Here is a 20,608-nt window from a genome sequence, read left to right as displayed (position 1 = left end):
AGGCCAATGACAGAAAAGGAAATATCTTCTTTTAAAAAGTAGACAGAATCATTCTCTGAAACAACTTAATGATTTGTGCGTTCAGCCCACAGAGTTTAACATTTCTTTTCATAGAGCAGTTTGAAAACACTCTGTTTGTAAAGTCTGCCAGGGGATATTTGGGCCTTTACCAGGCCTTCGTTGGAAACGGGATTTCTTCATACAATGCAAGACAGAAGACTTCTCAGTAACTTCCTTGTGTTGTGTGTATTCAGCTCACAGAGTTGAACCTTTCTTTAGACAGAGCATATTTGATACATTCTTTTTTTAGAATTTGCAATTGGAGATTTCAAGCGATTTCAGGCCAATGGTAGAAAAGGAAATATCTTCGTATAAAAACTAGACAGACTCATTCTCTGAAACAACTTAAAGATATGTGCGTTCAGCTCACAGAGTTTAACCTTACTTTTCATAGAGCAGTTAGGAAACACTCTGTTTGTAAAGTCTGGAAGCGGATATTTGGACCTCTTTCAGGCCTTCGTTGGAAACGGGATTCCTTCATATAATGCTAGACAGAACAATTCTCAGTAACTTCTTAGCGTTGTGTGTATTCAACTCACAGGGTTGAACCTTTCTTTAGAGAGAGCAGATTTGAAACTCTCTTTTTGTGGAATTTACAGTTGGAGATTTCAAGCGATTTGAGGCCAATGGTAGAAAGGGAAATATCTTCGTTTAAAAACTAGACAGAATCATTCTCTGAAACAACGTAATGATTTGTGCGTTCAGCTAACAGAGTTTAACCTTTCTTTTCATAGAGCAGTTTGAAAACACTCTTTTTGTAAAGTCTGCAAGTGGATATTTGGACCTCTTTGAAGCCTTCGTTGGAAGCGGGATTTCTTCATAAAATGGTAGACAGAAGAATTCTCAGTAACTTCTTTGTGTGTGTGTATTCAAATCACAGAGTTGAACCTTCCTTTAGACAGAGTAGATTTGAAACACTCTTTTTGTTTAATTTACATGTGGAGATTTCAAGCGAATTGAGGCCAATGACAGAAAAGGAAATATCTTCGTTTAAAAACTAGACAGAATCATTCTCTGAAACAACTTAATGATTTGTGCGTTCAGCTCACAGACTTTAACCTTTCTTTTCATAGAGCAGTTTGAAAACACTCTGTTTGTAAAGTCTGCAAGTGGATATTTGGACCTTTACGAGGCCTTCGTTGGAAACGGTATTTCTTCGTATAATGCAAGACAGAAGATTTCTCAGTAACTTCCTTGTGTTGTGTGTATTCAGCTCACAGAGTTGGACATTTGTTTAGGGAGAGCATATATGAAACTTTCTCCTTTTGGAATTTGCAATTGGAGATTTCAAGGGATTTCAGGTCAATGGAAGAAAAGGAAATATCTTCGTTTAAAAACTAGACAGAATCATTTTCAGAAACTAGTTTCTGATGTGTGCCTTCAACTGACAGAGTTTAACTTTTCTTTTCACAGTGCAGTTTGGAAGCACTCTCTTTGTAAAGTCTGCAAGTGGATATTTGGACCTCTTTGAGGCCTTCGTTGGAAGCGGGATTTCTTCATAAAATGCTAGACAGAGGAATTCTCAGTAACTTCTTTGTGTTTGTGTATTCAACTCACAGAGTTGAACATTCCTTTAGAAAGAGTAGATTTGAAACCCTCTTTTTGTAGAAATTACATGTGGAGATTTCAAGCGAATTGAGGTCAGTGACAGAAAACGAAATATGTTTGTTTAAAAAGTAGACAGAATCATTCTCAGAAACTACTTTGTGATGTGTGCATCCACCTGACAAAGCATATCCTTATTTTTCATAGAGCAGTTTGAAAACACTCTGTTTGTAAAATCTGCAAGTGTATATTTGGACCCCTTAGAGGCCTTCGTTGGAAACGGTATTTCTTCATATAATGCTACACAGAAGAATTTTCAGTAACTTCTTTGTGTTGTGTGTATTCACCTCACAGACTTGAACCTTTCTTTAGACAGAGCAGATTTGAAACTCTCTTTTTGTGGAATTTGCGGTTGGAGATTTCAAGCGATTTGAGGCCAATGGTAGAAAGGGAAATATCTCCATTTAAAAACTAGACAGAATCATTCTGAGAAACTACTTTGTGATGTGTGCATCCACCTGACAGAGTTTAACCTTTCTTTTCATAGAGCAGTTTGAAAACACTCTGTTTGAAAAGTCTGCAAGTGGATATTTGGAAATCTACGAGGCCTTCGTTGGAAACGGGATTTCTTCATATAATGCAAGACAGAAGAATTCTCAGTAACTTCCTTGTGTTGTGTGTCTTCAGCTCACAGAGTTTAACCTTTCTTTAGACAGAGCATATTTGAAACTCTCTTTTTGTGGAATTTGCAATTGGAGATTTCAAGCGATTTCAGGCCAATGGTAGAAAAGGAAATATCTTCGTTTAAAAACTAGACAGAATCATTTTCAGAAACTAGTTTGTGATGTGTGCCTTCAACTGACAGAGTTTAACGTTTCTTTTCACAGAGCAGTTTGGAAGCACTCTCTTTGTAAAGTCTGCAAGTGGACACTTGGACCTCTTTGAGGCCTTCGTTGGAAGGGGTATTTCTTCACAAAATGCTAGACAGAGGAATTCTCAGTAACTTTTTTGTGTGTGTGTATTCAACTCACAGAGTTGAACCTTCCTTTAGACAGAGTAGATTTGAAACACTCTTTTTGTTTAATTTACATGTGGAGATTTCAAGCGAATTGAGGCCAATGACAGAAAAGGAAATATCTTCTTTTAAAAAGTAGACAGAATCATTCTCTGAAACAACTTAATGATTTGTGCGTTCAGCCCACAGAGTTTAACATTTCTTTTCATAGAGCAGTTTGAAAACACTCTGTTTGTAAAGTCTGCCAGGGGATATTTGGGCCTTTACCAGGCCTTCGTTGGAAACGGGATTTCTTCATACAATGCAAGACAGAAGACTTCTCAGTAACTTCCTTGTGTTGTGTGTATTCAGCTCACAGAGTTGAACCTTTCTTTAGACAGAGCATATTTGATACATTCTTTTTTTAGAATTTGCAATTGGAGATTTCAAGCGATTTCAGGCCAATGGTAGAAAAGGAAATATCTTCGTATAAAAACTAGACAGACTCATTCTCTGAAACAACTTAAAGATATGTGCGTTCAGCTCACAGAGTTTAACCTTACTTTTCATAGAGCAGTTAGGAAACACTCTGTTTGTAAAGTCTGGAAGCGGATATTTGGACCTCTTTCAGGCCTTCGTTGGAAACGGGATTCCTTCATATAATGCTAGACAGAACAATTCTCAGTAACTTCTTAGCGTTGTGTGTATTCAACTCACAGGGTTGAACCTTTCTTTAGAGAGAGCAGATTTGAAACTCTCTTTTTGTGGAATTTACAGTTGGAGATTTCAAGCGATTTGAGGCCAATGGTAGAAAGGGAAATATCTTCGTTTAAAAACTAGACAGAATCATTCTCTGAAACAACGTAATGATTTGTGCGTTCAGCTAACAGAGTTTAACCTTTCTTTTCATAGAGCAGTTTGAAAACACTCTTTTTGTAAAGTCTGCAAGTGGATATTTGGACCTCTTTGAAGCCTTCGTTGGAAGCGGGATTTCTTCATAAAATGGTAGACAGAAGAATTCTCAGTAACTTCTTTGTGTGTGTGTATTCAAATCACAGAGTTGAACCTTCCTTTAGACAGAGTAGATTTGAAACACTCTTTTTGTTTAATTTACATGTGGAGATTTCAAGCGAATTGAGGCCAATGACAGAAAAGGAAATATCTTCGTTTAAAAACTAGACAGAATCATTCTCTGAAACAACTTAATGATTTGTGCGTTCAGCTCACAGACTTTAACCTTTCTTTTCATAGAGCAGTTTGAAAACACTCTGTTTGTAAAGTCTGCAAGTGGATATTTGGACCTTTACGAGGCCTTCGTTGGAAACGGTATTTCTTCGTATAATGCAAGACAGAAGATTTCTCAGTAACTTCCTTGTGTTGTGTGTATTCAGCTCACAGAGTTGGACATTTGTTTAGGGAGAGCATATATGAAACTTTCTCCTTTTGGAATTTGCAATTGGAGATTTCAAGGGATTTCATGTCAATGGAAGAAAAGGAAATATCTTCGTTTAAAAACTAGACAGAATCATTTTCAGAAACTAGTTTCTGATGTGTGCCTTCAACTGACAGAGTTTAACTTTTCTTTTCACAGTGCAGTTTGGAAGCACTCTCTTTGTAAAGTCTGCAAGTGGATATTTGGACCTCTTTGAGGCCTTCGTTGGAAGCGGGATTTCTTCATAAAATGCTAGACAGAGGAATTCTCAGTAACTTCTTTGTGTTTGTGTATTCAACTCACAGAGTTGAACATTCCTTTAGAAAGAGTAGATTTGAAACCCTCTTTTTGTAGAAATTACATGTGGAGATTTCAAGCGAATTGAGGTCAGTGACAGAAAACGAAATATGTTTGTTTAAAAAGTAGACAGAATCATTCTCAGAAACTACTTTGTGATGTGTGCATCCACCTGACAAAGCATATCCTTATTTTTCATAGAGCAGTTTGAAAACACTCTGTTTGTAAAATCTGCAAGTGTATATTTGGACCCCTTAGAGGCCTTCGTTGGAAACGGTATTTCTTCATATAATGCTACACAGAAGAATTTTCAGTAACTTCTTTGTGTTGTGTGTATTCACCTCACAGACTTGAACCTTTCTTTAGACAGAGCAGATTTGAAACTCTGTTTTTGTGGATTTTGCAATTGGAGATTTCAAACGATTTGAGGCCAATGGTAGAAAAGGAAATATCTTCGTTTAAAAACCAGACAGAATCATTTTTAGAAACTAGTTTCTGATCTGTGCCTTCAATTGACAGAGTTTAACGTTTCTTTTCACAGAGCAGTTTGGAAGCACTCTCTTTGTAAAGTCTGCAAGTGGATATTTGGACCTCTTTGAGGCCTTCGTTGGAAACGTTATTTCTTCATATAATGCTAGACAGAAGAATTTTCAGTAACTTCTTTGTGTTGTGTGTATTCAGCTCACAGAGTTGAACCTTTCTTTAGACAGAGCAGATTTGAAACTCTCTTTTTGTGGGTTTTGCAATTGGAGATTTCAAGAGATTTGAGGCCAATGACAGAAAAGGAAATATCTTCTTTTAAAAAGGAGACAGAATCATTCTCTGAAACAACTTAATGATTTGTGCGTTCAGCTCACAGAGTTTAACATTTCTTTTCATAGAGCAGTTTGAAAACACTCTGTTTGTAAAGTCTGCAAGTGGATATTCGGGCTTTTACCAGGCCTTCGTTGGATACGGGATTTCTTCATATAATGCAAGACAGAAGATTTCCCAGTAACTTCCTTGTGTTGTGTGTATTCAGCTCACAGAGTTGAACCTTTCTTTAGACAGAGCATATTTGATACATTCTTTTTTTAGAATTTGCAATTGGAGATTTCAAGCGATTTCAGGCCAATGGTAGAAAAGGAAATATCTTCGTATAAAAACTAGACAGACTCATTCTCTGAAACAACTTAAAGATATGTGCGTTCAGCTCACAGAGTTTAACCTTACTTTTCATAGAGCAGTTAGGAAACACTCTGTTTGTAAAGTCTGGAAGCGGATATTTGGACCTCTTTCAGGCCTTCGTTGGAAACGGGATTCCTTCATATAATGCTAGACAGAACAATTCTCAGTAACTTCTTAGCGTTGTGTGTATTCAACTCACAGGGTTGAACCTTTCTTTAGAGAGAGCAGATTTGAAACTCTCTTTTTGTGGAATTTACAGTTGGAGATTTCAAGCGATTTGAGGCCAATGGTAGAAAGGGAAATATCTTCGTTTAAAAACTAGACAGAATCATTCTCTGAAACAACGTAATGATTTGTGCGTTCAGCTAACAGAGTTTAACCTTTCTTTTCATAGAGCAGTTTGAAAACACTCTTTTTGTAAAGTCTGCAAGTGGATATTTGGACCTCTTTGAAGCCTTCGTTGGAAGCGGGATTTCTTCATAAAATGGTAGACAGAAGAATTCTCAGTAACTTCTTTGTGTGTGTGTATTCAAATCACAGAGTTGAACCTTCCTTTAGACAGAGTAGATTTGAAACACTCTTTTTGTTTAATTTACATGTGGAGATTTCAAGCGAATTGAGGCCAATGACAGAAAAGGAAATATCTTCGTTTAAAAACTAGACAGAATCATTCTCTGAAACAACTTAATGATTTGTGCGTTCAGCTCACAGACTTTAACCTTTCTTTTCATAGAGCAGTTTGAAAACACTCTGTTTGTAAAGTCTGCAAGTGGATATTTGGACCTTTACGAGGCCTTCGTTGGAAACGGTATTTCTTCGTATAATGCAAGACAGAAGATTTCTCAGTAACTTCCTTGTGTTGTGTGTATTCAGCTCACAGAGTTGGACATTTGTTTAGGGAGAGCATATATGAAACTTTCTCCTTTTGGAATTTGCAATTGGAGATTTCAAGGGATTTCAGGTCAATGGAAGAAAAGGAAATATCTTCGTTTAAAAACTAGACAGAATCATTTTCAGAAACTAGTTTCTGATGTGTGCCTTCAACTGACAGAGTTTAACTTTTCTTTTCACAGTGCAGTTTGGAAGCACTCTCTTTGTAAAGTCTGCAAGTGGATATTTGGACCTCTTTGAGGCCTTCGTTGGAAGCGGGATTTCTTCATAAAATGCTAGACAGAGGAATTCTCAGTAACTTCTTTGTGTTTGTGTATTCAACTCACAGAGTTGAACATTCCTTTAGAAAGAGTAGATTTGAAACCCTCTTTTTGTAGAAATTACATGTGGAGATTTCAAGCGAATTGAGGTCAGTGACAGAAAACGAAATATGTTTGTTTAAAAAGTAGACAGAATCATTCTCAGAAACTACTTTGTGATGTGTGCATCCACCTGACAAAGCATATCCTTATTTTTCATAGAGCAGTTTGAAAACACTCTGTTTGTAAAATCTGCAAGTGTATATTTGGACCCCTTAGAGGCCTTCGTTGGAAACGGTATTTCTTCATATAATGCTACACAGAAGAATTTTCAGTAACTTCTTTGTGTTGTGTGTATTCACCTCACAGACTTGAACCTTTCTTTAGACAGAGCAGATTTGAAACTCTGTTTTTGTGGATTTTGCAATTGGAGATTTCAAGCGATTTGAGGCCAATGGTAGAAAAGGAAATATCTTCGTTTAAAAACCAGACAGAATCATTTTTAGAAACTAGTTTCTGATCTGTGCCTTCAATTGACAGAGTTTAACGTTTCTTTTCAAAGAGCAGTTTGGAAGCACTCTCTTTGTAAAGTCTGCAAGTGGATATTTGGACCTCTTTGAGGCCTTCGTTGGAAACGTTATTTCTTCATATAATGCTAGACAGAAGAATTTTCAGTAACTTCTTTGTGTTGTGTGTATTCAGCTCACAGAGTTGAACCTTTCTTTAGACAGAGCAGATTTGAAACTCTCTTTTTGTGGGTTTTGCAATTGGAGATTTCAAGAGATTTGAGGCCAATGACAGAAAAGGAAATATCTTCTTTTAAAAAGGAGACAGAATCATTCTCTGAAACAACTTAATGATTTGTGCGTTCAGCTCACAGAGTTTAACATTTCTTTTCATAGAGCAGTTTGAAAACACTCTGTTTGTAAAGTCTGCAAGTGGATATTCGGGCCTTTACCAGGCCTTCGTTGGATACGGGATTTCTTCATATAATGCAAGACAGAAGATTTCCCAGTAACTTCCTTGTGTTGTGTGTATTCAGCTCACAGAGTTGAACCTTTCTTTAGACAGAGCATATTTGATACATTCTTTTTTTAGAATTTGCAATTGGAGATTTCAAGCGATTTCAGGCCAATGGTAGAAAAGGAAATATCTTCGTATAAAAACTAGACAGACTCATTCTCTGAAACAACTTAAAGATATGTGCGTTCAGCTCACAGAGTTTAACCTTACTTTTCATAGAGCAGTTAGGAAACACTCTGTTTGTAAAGGCTGGAAGCGGATATTTGGACCTCTTTCAGGCCTTCGTTGGAAACGGGATTCCTTCATATAATGCTAGACAGAACAATTCTCAGTAACTTCTTAGCGTTGTGTGTATTCAACTCACAGGGTTGAACCTTTCTTTAGAGAGAGCAGATTTGAAACTCTCTTTTTGTGGAATTTGCGGTTGGAGATTTCAAGCGATTTGAGGCCAATGGTAGAAAGGGAAATATCTCCATTTAAAAACTAGACAGAATCATTCTGAGAAACTACTTTGTGATGTGTGCATCCACCTGACAGAGTTTAACCTTTCTTTTCATAGAGCAGTTTGAAAACACTCTGTTTGAAAAGTCTGCAAGTGGATATTTGGAAATCTACGAGGCCTTCGTTGGAAACGGGATTTCTTCATATAATGCAAGACAGAAGAATTCTCAGTAACTTCCTTGTGTTGTGTGTCTTCAGCTCACAGAGTTTAACCTTTCTTTAGACAGAGCATATTTGAAACTCTCTTTTTGTGGAATTTGCAATTGGAGATTTCAAGCGATTTCAGGCCAATGGTAGAAAAGGAAATATCTTCGTTTAAAAACTAGACAGAATCATTTTCAGAAACTAGTTTGTGATGTGTGCCTTCAACTGACAGAGTTTAACGTTTCTTTTCACAGAGCAGTTTGGAAGCACTCTCTTTGTAAAGTCTGCAAGTGGACACTTGGACCTCTTTGAGGCCTTCGTTGGAAGGGGTATTTCTTCACAAAATGCTAGACAGAGGAATTCTCAGTAACTTTTTTGTGTGTGTGTATTCAACTCACAGAGTTGAACCTTCCTTTAGACAGAGTAGATTTGAAACACTCTTTTTGTTTAATTTACATGTGGAGATTTCAAGCGAATTGAGGCCAATGACAGAAAAGGAAATATCTTCTTTTAAAAAGTAGAATCATTCTCTGAAACAACTTAATGATTTGTGCGTTCAGCCCACAGAGTTTAACATTTCTTTTCATAGAGCAGTTTGAAAACACTCTGTTTGTAAAGTCTGCCAGGGGATATTTGGGCCTTTACCAGGCCTTCGTTGGAAACGGGATTTCTTCATACAATGCAAGACAGAAGACTTCTCAGTAACTTCCTTGTGTTGTGTGTATTCAGCTCACAGAGTTGAACCTTTCTTTAGACAGAGCATATTTGATACATTCTTTTTTTAGAATTTGCAATTGGAGATTTCAAGCGATTTCAGGCCAATGGTAGAAAAGGAAATATCTTCGTATAAAAACTAGACAGACTCATTCTCTGAAACAACTTAAAGATATGTGCGTTCAGCTCACAGAGTTTAACCTTACTTTTCATAGAGCAGTTAGGAAACACTCTGTTTGTAAAGTCTGGAAGCGGATATTTGGACCTCTTTCAGGCCTTCGTTGGAAACGGGATTCCTTCATATAATGCTAGACAGAACAATTCTCAGTAACTTCTTAGCGTTGTGTGTATTCAACTCACAGGGTTGAACCTTTCTTTAGAGAGAGCAGATTTGAAACTCTCTTTTTGTGGAATTTACAGTTGGAGATTTCAAGCGATTTGAGGCCAATGGTAGAAAGGGAAATATCTTCGTTTAAAAACTAGACAGAATCATTCTCTGAAACAACGTAATGATTTGTGCGTTCAGCTAACAGAGTTTAACCTTTCTTTTCATAGAGCAGTTTGAAAACACTCTTTTTGTAAAGTCTGCAAGTGGATATTTGGACCTCTTTGAAGCCTTCGTTGGAAGCGGGATTTCTTCATAAAATGGTAGACAGAAGAATTCTCAGTAACTTCTTTGTGTGTGTGTATTCAAATCACAGAGTTGAACCTTCCTTTAGACAGAGTAGATTTGAAACACTCTTTTTGTTTAATTTACATGTGGAGATTTCAAGCGAATTGAGGCCAATGACAGAAAAGGAAATATCTTCGTTTAAAAACTAGACAGAATCATTCTCTGAAACAACTTAATGATTTGTGCGTTCAGCTCACAGACTTTAACCTTTCTTTTCATAGAGCAGTTTGAAAACACTCTGTTTGTAAAGTCTGCAAGTGGATATTTGGACCTTTACGAGGCCTTCGTTGGAAACGGTATTTCTTCGTATAATGCAAGACAGAAGATTTCTCAGTAACTTCCTTGTGTTGTGTGTATTCAGCTCACAGAGTTGGACATTTGTTTAGGGAGAGCATATATGAAACTTTCTCCTTTTGGAATTTGCAATTGGAGATTTCAAGGGATTTCATGTCAATGGAAGAAAAGGAAATATCTTCGTTTAAAAACTAGACAGAATCATTTTCAGAAACTAGTTTCTGATGTGTGCCTTCAACTGACAGAGTTTAACTTTTCTTTTCACAGTGCAGTTTGGAAGCACTCTCTTTGTAAAGTCTGCAAGTGGATATTTGGACCTCTTTGAGGCCTTCGTTGGAAGCGGGATTTCTTCATAAAATGCTAGACAGAGGAATTCTCAGTAACTTCTTTGTGTTTGTGTATTCAACTCACAGAGTTGAACATTCCTTTAGAAAGAGTAGATTTGAAACCCTCTTTTTGTAGAAATTACATGTGGAGATTTCAAGCGAATTGAGGTCAGTGACAGAAAACGAAATATGTTTGTTTAAAAAGTAGACAGAATCATTCTCAGAAACTACTTTGTGATGTGTGCATCCACCTGACAAAGCATATCCTTATTTTTCATAGAGCAGTTTGAAAACACTCTGTTTGTAAAATCTGCAAGTGTATATTTGGACCCCTTAGAGGCCTTCGTTGGAAACGGTATTTCTTCATATAATGCTACACAGAAGAATTTTCAGTAACTTCTTTGTGTTGTGTGTATTCACCTCACAGACTTGAACCTTTCTTTAGACAGAGCAGATTTGAAACTCTGTTTTTGTGGATTTTGCAATTGGAGATTTCAAGCGATTTGAGGCCAATGGTAGAAAAGGAAATATCTTCGTTTAAAAACCAGACAGAATCATTTTTAGAAACTAGTTTCTGATCTGTGCCTTCAATTGACAGAGTTTAACGTTTCTTTTCAAAGAGCAGTTTGGAAGCACTCTCTTTGTAAAGTCTGCAAGTGGATATTTGGACCTCTTTGAGGCCTTCGTTGGAAACGTTATTTCTTCATATAATGCTAGACAGAAGAATTTTCAGTAACTTCTTTGTGTTGTGTGTATTCAGCTCACAGAGTTGAACCTTTCTTTAGACAGAGCAGATTTGAAACTCTCTTTTTGTGGGTTTTGCAATTGGAGATTTCAAGAGATTTGAGGCCAATGACAGAAAAGGAAATATCTTCTTTTAAAAAGGAGACAGAATCATTCTCTGAAACAACTTAATGATTTGTGCGTTCAGCTCACAGAGTTTAACATTTCTTTTCATAGAGCAGTTTGAAAACACTCTGTTTGTAAAGTCTGCAAGTGGATATTCGGGCTTTTACCAGGCCTTCGTTGGATACGGGATTTCTTCATATAATGCAAGACAGAAGATTTCCCAGTAACTTCCTTGTGTTGTGTGTATTCAGCTCACAGAGTTGAACCTTTCTTTAGACAGAGCATATTTGATACATTCTTTTTTTAGAATTTGCAATTGGAGATTTCAAGCGATTTCAGGCCAATGGTAGAAAAGGAAATATCTTCGTATAAAAACTAGACAGACTCATTCTCTGAAACAACTTAAAGATATGTGCGTTCAGCTCACAGAGTTTAACCTTACTTTTCATAGAGCAGTTAGGAAACACTCTGTTTGTAAAGTCTGGAAGCGGATATTTGGACCTCTTTCAGGCCTTCGTTGGAAACGGGATTCCTTCATATAATGCTAGACAGAACAATTCTCAGTAACTTCTTAGCGTTGTGTGTATTCAACTCACAGGGTTGAACCTTTCTTTAGAGAGAGCAGATTTGAAACTCTCTTTTTGTGGAATTTGCGGTTGGAGATTTCAAGCGATTTGAGGCCAATGGTAGAAAGGGAAATATCTCCATTTAAAAACTAGACAGAATCATTCTGAGAAACTACTTTGTGATGTGTGCATCCACCTGACAGAGTTTAACCTTTCTTTTCATAGAGCAGTTTGAAAACACTCTGTTTGAAAAGTCTGCAAGTGGATATTTGGAACTCTACGAGGCCTTCGTTGGAAACGGGATTTCTTCATATAATGCAAGACAGAAGAATTCTCAGTAACTTCCTTGTGTTGTGTGTCTTCAGCTCACAGAGTTTAACCTTTCTTTAGACAGAGCATATTTGAAACTCTCTTTTTGTGGAATTTGCAATTGGAGATTTCAAGCGATTTCAGGCCAATGGTAGAAAAGGAAATATCTTCGTTTAAAAACTAGACAGAATCATTTTCAGAAACTAGTTTGTGATGTGTGCCTTCAACTGACAGAGTTTAACGTTTCTTTTCACAGAGCAGTTTGGAAGCACTCTCTTTGTAAAGTCTGCAAGTGGACACTTGGACCTCTTTGAGGCCTTCGTTGGAAGGGGTATTTCTTCACAAAATGCTAGACAGAGGAATTCTCAGTAACTTTTTTGTGTGTGTGTATTCAACTCACAGAGTTGAACCTTCCTTTAGACAGAGTAGATTTGAAACACTCTTTTTGTTTAATTTACATGTGGAGATTTCAAGCGAATTGAGGCCAATGACAGAAAAGGAAATATCTTCTTTTAAAAAGTAGACAGAATCATTCTCTGAAACAACTTAATGATTTGTGCGTTCAGCCCACAGAGTTTAACATTTCTTTTCATAGAGCAGTTTGAAAACACTCTGTTTGTAAAGTCTGCCAGGGGATATTTGGGCCTTTACCAGGCCTTCGTTGGAAACGGGATTTCTTCATACAATGCAAGACAGAAGACTTCTCAGTAACTTCCTTGTGTTGTGTGTATTCAGCTCACAGAGTTGAACCTTTCTTTAGACAGAGCATATTTGATACATTCTTTTTTTAGAATTTGCAATTGGAGATTTCAAGCGATTTCAGGCCAATGGTAGAAAAGGAAATATCTTCGTATAAAAACTAGACAGACTCATTCTCTGAAACAACTTAAAGATATGTGCGTTCAGCTCACAGAGTTTAACCTTACTTTTCATAGAGCAGTTAGGAAACACTCTGTTTGTAAAGTCTGGAAGCGGATATTTGGACCTCTTTCAGGCCTTCGTTGGAAACGGGATTCCTTCATATAATGCTAGACAGAACAATTCTCAGTAACTTCTTAGCGTTGTGTGTATTCAACTCACAGGGTTGAACCTTTCTTTAGAGAGAGCAGATTTGAAACTCTCTTTTTGTGGAATTTGCGGTTGGAGATTTCAAGCGATTTGAGGCCAATGGTAGAAAGGGAAATATCTCCATTTAAAAACTAGACAGAATCATTCTGAGAAACTACTTTGTGATGTGTGCATCCACCTGACAGAGTTTAACCTTTCTTTTCATAGAGCAGTTTGAAAACACTCTGTTTGAAAAGTCTGCAAGTGGATATTTGGAACTCTACGAGGCCTTCGTTGGAAACGGGATTTCTTCATATAATGCAAGACAGAAGAATTCTCAGTAACTTCCTTGTGTTGTGTGTCTTCAGCTCACAGAGTTTAACCTTTCTTTAGACAGAGCATATTTGAAACTCTCTTTTTGTGGAATTTGCAATTGGAGATTTCAAGCGATTTCAGGCCAATGGTAGAAAAGGAAATATCTTCGTTTAAAAACTAGACAGAATCATTTTCAGAAACTAGTTTGTGATGTGTGCCTTCAACTGACAGAGTTTAACGTTTCTTTTCACAGAGCAGTTTGGAAGCACTCTCTTTGTAAAGTCTGCAAGTGGACACTTGGACCTCTTTGAGGCCTTCGTTGGAAGGGGTATTTCTTCACAAAATGCTAGACAGAGGAATTCTCAGTAACTTTTTTGTGTGTGTGTATTCAACTCACAGAGTTGAACCTTCCTTTAGACAGAGTAGATTTGAAACACTCTTTTTGTTTAATTTACATGTGGAGATTTCAAGCGAATTGAGGCCAATGGTAGAAAAGGAAATATCTTCGTTTAAAAACCAGACAGAATCATTCTCTGAAACAACGTAACGACTTGTGCGTTCAGCTCACAGGGTTTAACCTTTCTTTTCATAGAGCTGTTTGAAAACACTCTGTTTGTTAAGTCTGCAAGTGGATATTTGGACCTCTTTGAAGCCTTCTTTGGAAGCGGGATTTCTACATAAAATGCTAGACAGTAGAATTCTCAGTAACTTCCTTGTGTGTGTGTATTAAACTCACAGAGTTGAACCTTACTTTAGACAGTGTTGATTTGATGCACTCTTTTCGTGGAATTTACATGTGGAGATTTCAAGCGAATTGAGGTCAATGACAGAAAACGAAATATCACTGTTTAAAAACTAGTCAGAATCATTCTCAGAAACTACTTTGTGATGTGTGCATCCACCTGACAAAGTTGAACCTTTCTTTTCATGGAGCAGTTTGAAAACACTCTGTTTGTAAAGTCTGCAAGTGGATATTTGGACGTCTTTGAGGCCTTCGTTGGAAACGGGGTTTCTTCATATAATGCTAGACAGAAGAATTCCCAGTAACTTCTTTGTGTGTGTGTATTCAACTCACAGAGTTGGACCTTCCTTTAGACAGAGTAGATTTGAAACACTCTTTTTGTTTAACGTACATGTGGAGAATTCAAGCGAATTGAGGCCAATGACAGAAAAGGAAATATCTTCGTTTAAAAACTAGACAGAATCATTCTCTGAAACAACTTAATGATTTGTGCGTTCAGCTCACAGAGCTTAAACTTTCTTTTCATAGAGCAGTTTGAAAAGACTCTCTTTGTAAAGTCTGCCAGTGGATATTTGGGCCTTTACGAGGCCTTCTTTGGAAACGGGATATCTTCATATAATGCAAGACAGAAGATTTCTCAGTAACTTCCTTGTGTTGTGTGTATTCAGATCACAGAGTTTAACCATTCTTTAGACAGAGCATATTTGTAACATTCTTTTTTTGGAATTTGCAATTGGAGATTTCAAGCGATTTCAGGCCAATGGTAGAAAAGGAAATATCTTCGTTTAAAAACTAGACAGAATCATTTTCAGAAACTAGTTTGTGATGTGTGCCTTCAACTGACAGAGTCTAACGTTTCTTTTCACAGAGCAGTTTGGAAGCACTCTCTTTGTAAAGTCTGCAAGTGGATATTTGGACCTCTTTGAGGCCTTCGTTGGAAGGGGTATTTCTTCATAAAATGCTAGACAGAAGAATTCTCAGTAACTTTTGTGTGTGTGTGTATTCAACTCACAGAGTTGAACCTTCCTTTAGACAGAGTAGATTTGAAACACTCTTTTTGTTTAATTTACATGTGGAGATTTCAAGCGAATTGAGGCCAATGACAGAAAAGGAAATATCTTCTTTTAAAAAGGAGACAGAATCATTCTCTGAAACAACTTAATGATTTGTGCGTTCAGCTCACAGAGTTTAACATTTCTTTTCATAGAGCAGTTTGAAAACACTCTGTTTGTAAAGTCTGCAAGTGGATATTCGGGCCTTTACCAGGCCTTCGTTGGATACGGGATTTCTTCATATAATGCAAGACAGAAGATTTCCCAGTAACTTCCTTGTGTTGTGTGTATTCAGCTCACAGAGTTGAACCTTTCTTTAGACAGAGCATATTTGATACATTCTTTTTTTAGAATTTGCAATTGGAGATTTCAAGCGATTTCAGGCCAATGGTAGAAAAGGAAATATCTTCGTATAAAAACTAGACAGACTCATTCTCTGAAACAACTTAAAGATATGTGCGTTCAGCTCACAGAGTTTAACCTTACTTTTCATAGAGCAGTTAGGAAACACTCTGTTTGTAAAGGCTGGAAGCGGATATTTGGACCTCTTTCAGGCCTTCGTTGGAAACGGGATTCCTTCATATAATGCTAGACAGAACAATTCTCAGTAACTTCTTAGCGTTGTGTGTATTCAACTCACAGGGTTGAACCTTTCTTTAGAGAGAGCAGATTTGAAACTCTCTTTTTGTGGAATTTGCGGTTGGAGATTTCAAGCGATTTGAGGCCAATGGTAGAAAGGGAAATATCTCCATTTAAAAACTAGACAGAATCATTCTGAGAAACTACTTTGTGATGTGTGCATCCACCTGACAGAGTTTAACCTTTCTTTTCATAGAGCAGTTTGAAAACACTCTGTTTGAAAAGTCTGCAAGTGGATATTTGGAACTCTACGAGGCCTTCGTTGGAAACGGGATTTCTTCATATAATGCAAGACAGAAGAATTCTCAGTAACTTCCTTGTGTTGTGTGTCTTCAGCTCACAGAGTTTAACCTTTCTTTAGACAGAGCATATTTGAAACTCTCTTTTTGTGGAATTTGCAATTGGAGATTTCAAGCGATTTCAGGCCAATGGTAGAAAAGGAAATATCTTCGTTTAAAAACTAGACAGAATCATTTTCAGAAACTAGTTTGTGATGTGTGCCTTCAACTGACAGAGTTTAACGTTTCTTTTCACAGAGCAGTTTGGAAGCACTCTCTTTGTAAAGTCTGCAAGTGGACACTTGGACCTCTTTGAGGCCTTCGTTGGAAGGGGTATTTCTTCACAAAATGCTAGACAGAGGAATTCTCAGTAACTTTTTTGTGTGTGTGTATTCAACTCACAGAGTTGAACCTTCCTTTAGACAGAGTAGATTTGAAACACTCTTTTTGTTTAATTTACATGTGGAGATTTCAAGCGAATTGAGGCCAATGACAGAAAAGGAAATATCTTCTTTTAAAAAGTAGACAGAATCATTCTCTGAAACAACTTAATGATTTGTGCGTTCAGCTCACAGAGTTTAACATTTCTTTTCATAGAGCAGTTTGAAAACACTCTGTTTGTAAAGTCTGCCAGGGGATATTTGGGCCTTTACCAGGCCTTCGTTGGAAACGGGATTTCTTCATACAATGCAAGACAGAAGACTTCTCAGTAACTTCCTTGTGTTGTGTGTATTCAGCTCACAGAGTTGAACCTTTCTTTAGACAGAGCATATTTGATACATTCTTTTTTTAGAATTTGCAATTGGAGATTTCAAGCGATTTCAGGCCAATGGTAGAAAAGGAAATATCTTCGTATAAAAACTAGACAGACTCATTCTCTGAAACAACTTAAAGATATGTGCGTTCAGCTCACAGAGTTTAACCTTACTTTTCATAGAGCAGTTAGGAAACACTCTGTTTGTAAAGTCTGGAAGCGGATATTTGGACCTCTTTCAGGCCTTCGTTGGAAACGGGATTCCTTCATATAATGCTAGACAGAACAATTCTCAGTAACTTCTTAGCGTTGTGTGTATTCAACTCACAGGGTTGAACCTTTCTTTAGAGAGAGCAGATTTGAAACTCTCTTTTTGTGGAATTTGCGGTTGGAGATTTCAAGCGATTTGAGGCCAATGGTAGAAAGGGAAATATCTCCATTTAAAAACTAGACAGAATCATTCTGAGAAACTACTTTGTGATGTGTGCATCCACCTGACAGAGTTTAACCTTTCTTTTCATAGAGCAGTTTGAAAACACTCTGTTTGAAAAGTCTGCAAGTGGATATTTGGAACTCTACGAGGCCTTCGTTGGAAACGGGATTTCTTCATATAATGCAAGACAGAAGAATTCTCAGTAACTTCCTTGTGTTGTGTGTCTTCAGCTCACAGAGTTTAACCTTTCTTTAGACAGAGCATATTTGAAACTCTCTTTTTGTGGAATTTGCAATTGGAGATTTCAAGCGATTTCAGGCCAATGGTAGAAAAGGAAATATCTTCGTTTAAAAACTAGACAGAATCATTTTCAGAAACTAGTTTGTGATGTGTGCCTTCAACTGACAGAGTTTAACGTTTCTTTTCACAGAGCAGTTTGGAAGCACTCTCTTTGTAAAGTCTGCAAGTGGACACTTGGACCTCTTTGAGGCCTTCGTTGGAAGGGGTATTTCTTTACAAAATGCTAGACAGAGGAATTCTCAGTAACTTTTTTGTGTGTGTGTATTCAACTCACAGAGTTGAACCTTCCTTTAGACAGAGTAGATTTGAAACACTCTTTTTGTTTAATTTACATGTGGAGATTTCAAGCGAATTGAGGCCAATGACAGAAAAGGAAATATCTTCTTTTAAAAAGTAGACAGAATCATTCTCTGAAACAACTTAATGATTTGTGCGTTCAGCCCACAGAGTTTAACATTTCTTTTCATAGAGCAGTTTGAAAACACTCTGTTTGTAAAGTCTGCCAGGGGATATTTGGGCCTTTACCAGGCCTTCGTTGGAAACGGGATTTCTTCATACAATGCAAGACAGAAGACTTCTCAGTAACTTCCTTGTGTTGTGTGTATTCAGCTCACAGAGTTGAACCTTTCTTTAGACAGAGCATATTTGATACATTCTTTTTTTAGAATTTGCAATTGGAGATTTCAAGCGATTTCAGGCCAATGGTAGAAAAGGAAATATCTTCGTATAAAAACTAGACAGACTCATTCTCTGAAACAACTTAAAGATATGTGCGTTCAGCTCACAGAGTTTAACCTTACTTTTCATAGAGCAGTTAGGAAACACTCTGTTTGTAAAGTCTGGAAGCGGATATTTGGACCTCTTTCAGGCCTTCGTTGGAAACGGGATTCCTTCATATAATGCTAGACAGAACAATTCTCAGTAACTTCTTAGCGTTGTGTGTATTCAACTCACAGGGTTGAACCTTTCTTTAGAGAGAGCAGATTTGAAACTCTCTTTTTGTGGAATTTACAGTTGGAGATTTCAAGCGATTTGAGGCCAATGGTAGAAAGGGAAATATCTCCGTTTAAAAACTAGACAGAATCATTCTGAGAAACTACTTTGTGATGTGTGCATCCACCTGACAGAGTTTAACCTTTCTTTTCATAGAGCAGTTTGAAAACACTCTGTTTGAAAAGTCTGCAAGTGGATATTTGGAACTCTACGAGGCCTTCGTTGGAAACGGGATTTCTTCATATAATGCAAGACAGAAGAATTCTCAGTAACTTCCTTGTGTTGTGTGTCTTCAGCTCACAGAGTTTAACTTTTCTTTAGACAGAGCATATTTGAAACTCTCTTTTTGTGGAATTTGCAATTGGAGATTTCAAGCGATTTCAGGCCAATGGTAGAAAAGGAAATATCTTCGTTTAAAAACCAGACAGAATCATTCTCTGAAACAACGTAATGACTTGTGCGTTCAGCTCACAGGGTTTAACCTTTCTTTTCATAGAGCTGTTTGAAAACACTCTGTTTGTTAAGTCTGCAAGTGGATATTTGGACCTCTTTGAAGCCTTCTTTGGAAGCGGGATTTCTACATAAAATGCTAGACAGTAGAATTCTCAGTAACTTCCTTGTGTGTGTGTATTAAACTCACAGAGTTGAACCTTACTTTAGACAGTGTTGATTTGATGCACTCTTTTCGTGGAATTTACATGTGGAGATTTCAAGCGAATTGAGGTCAATGACAGAAAACGAAATATCACTGTTTAAAAACTAGTCAGAATCATTCTCAGAAACTACTTTGTGATGTGTGCATCCACCTGACAAAGTTGAACCTTTCTTTTCATGGAGCAGTTTGAAAACACTCTGTTTGTAAAGTCTGCAAGTGGATATTTGGACGTCTTGGAGGCCTTCGTTGGAAACGGGGTTTCTTCATATAATGCTAGACAGAAGAATTCCCAGTAACTTCTTTGTGTGTGTGTATTCAACTCACAGAGTTGGACCTTCCTTTAGACAGAGTAGATTTGAAACACTCTTTTTGTTTAACGTACATGTGGAGAATTCAAGCGAATTGAGGCCAATGACAGAAAAGGAAATATCTTCGTTTAAAAACTAGACAGAATCATTCTCTGAAACAACTTAATGATTTGTGCGTTCAGCTCACAGAGCTTAAACTTTCTTTTCATAGAGCAGTTTGAAAAGACTCTCTTTGTAAAGTCTGCCAGTGGATATTTGGGCCTTTACGAGGCCTTCTTTGGAAACGGGATATCTTCATATAATGCAAGACAGAAGATTTCTCAGTAACTTCCTTGTGTTGTGTGTATTCAGATCACAGAGTTTAACCATTCTTTAGACAGAGCATATTTGTAACATTCTTTTTTTGGAATTTGCAATTGGAGATTTCAAGCGATTTCAGGCCAATGGTAGAAAAGGAAATATCTTCGTTTAAAAACTAGACAGAATCATTTTCAGAAACTAGTTTGTGATGTGTGCCTTCAACTGACAGAGTTTAACGTTTCTTTTCACAGAGCAGTTTGGAAGCACTCTCTTTGTAAAGTCTGCAAGTGGATATTTGGACCTCTTTGAGGCCTTCGTTGGAAGGGGTATTTCTTCATAAAATGCTAGACAGAAGAATTCTCAGTAACTTTTGTGTGTGTGTGTATTCAACTCACAGAGTTGAACCTTCCTTTAGACAGAGTAGATTTGAAACACTCTTTTTGTTTAATTTACATGTGGAGATTTCAAGCGAATTGAGGCCAATGACAGAAAAGGAAATATCTTCTTTTAAAAAGGAGACAGAATCATTCTCTGAAACAACTTAATGATTTGTGCGTTCAGCTCACAGAGTTTAACATTTCTTTTCATAGAGCAGTTTGAAAACACTCTGTTTGTAAAGTCTGCAAGTGGATATTCGGGCCTTTACCAGGCCTTCGTTGGATACGGGATTTCTTCATATAATGCAAGACAGAAGATTTCCCAGTAACT

This window comes from Pan paniscus, chromosome 15, assembly GCF_029289425.2.
Source record: "Pan paniscus chromosome 15, NHGRI_mPanPan1-v2.0_pri, whole genome shotgun sequence".
NCBI classification, from domain to species: domain Eukaryota; kingdom Metazoa; phylum Chordata; class Mammalia; order Primates; family Hominidae; genus Pan; species Pan paniscus.
Note: the sequence above shows the minus strand (reverse complement) of the source record.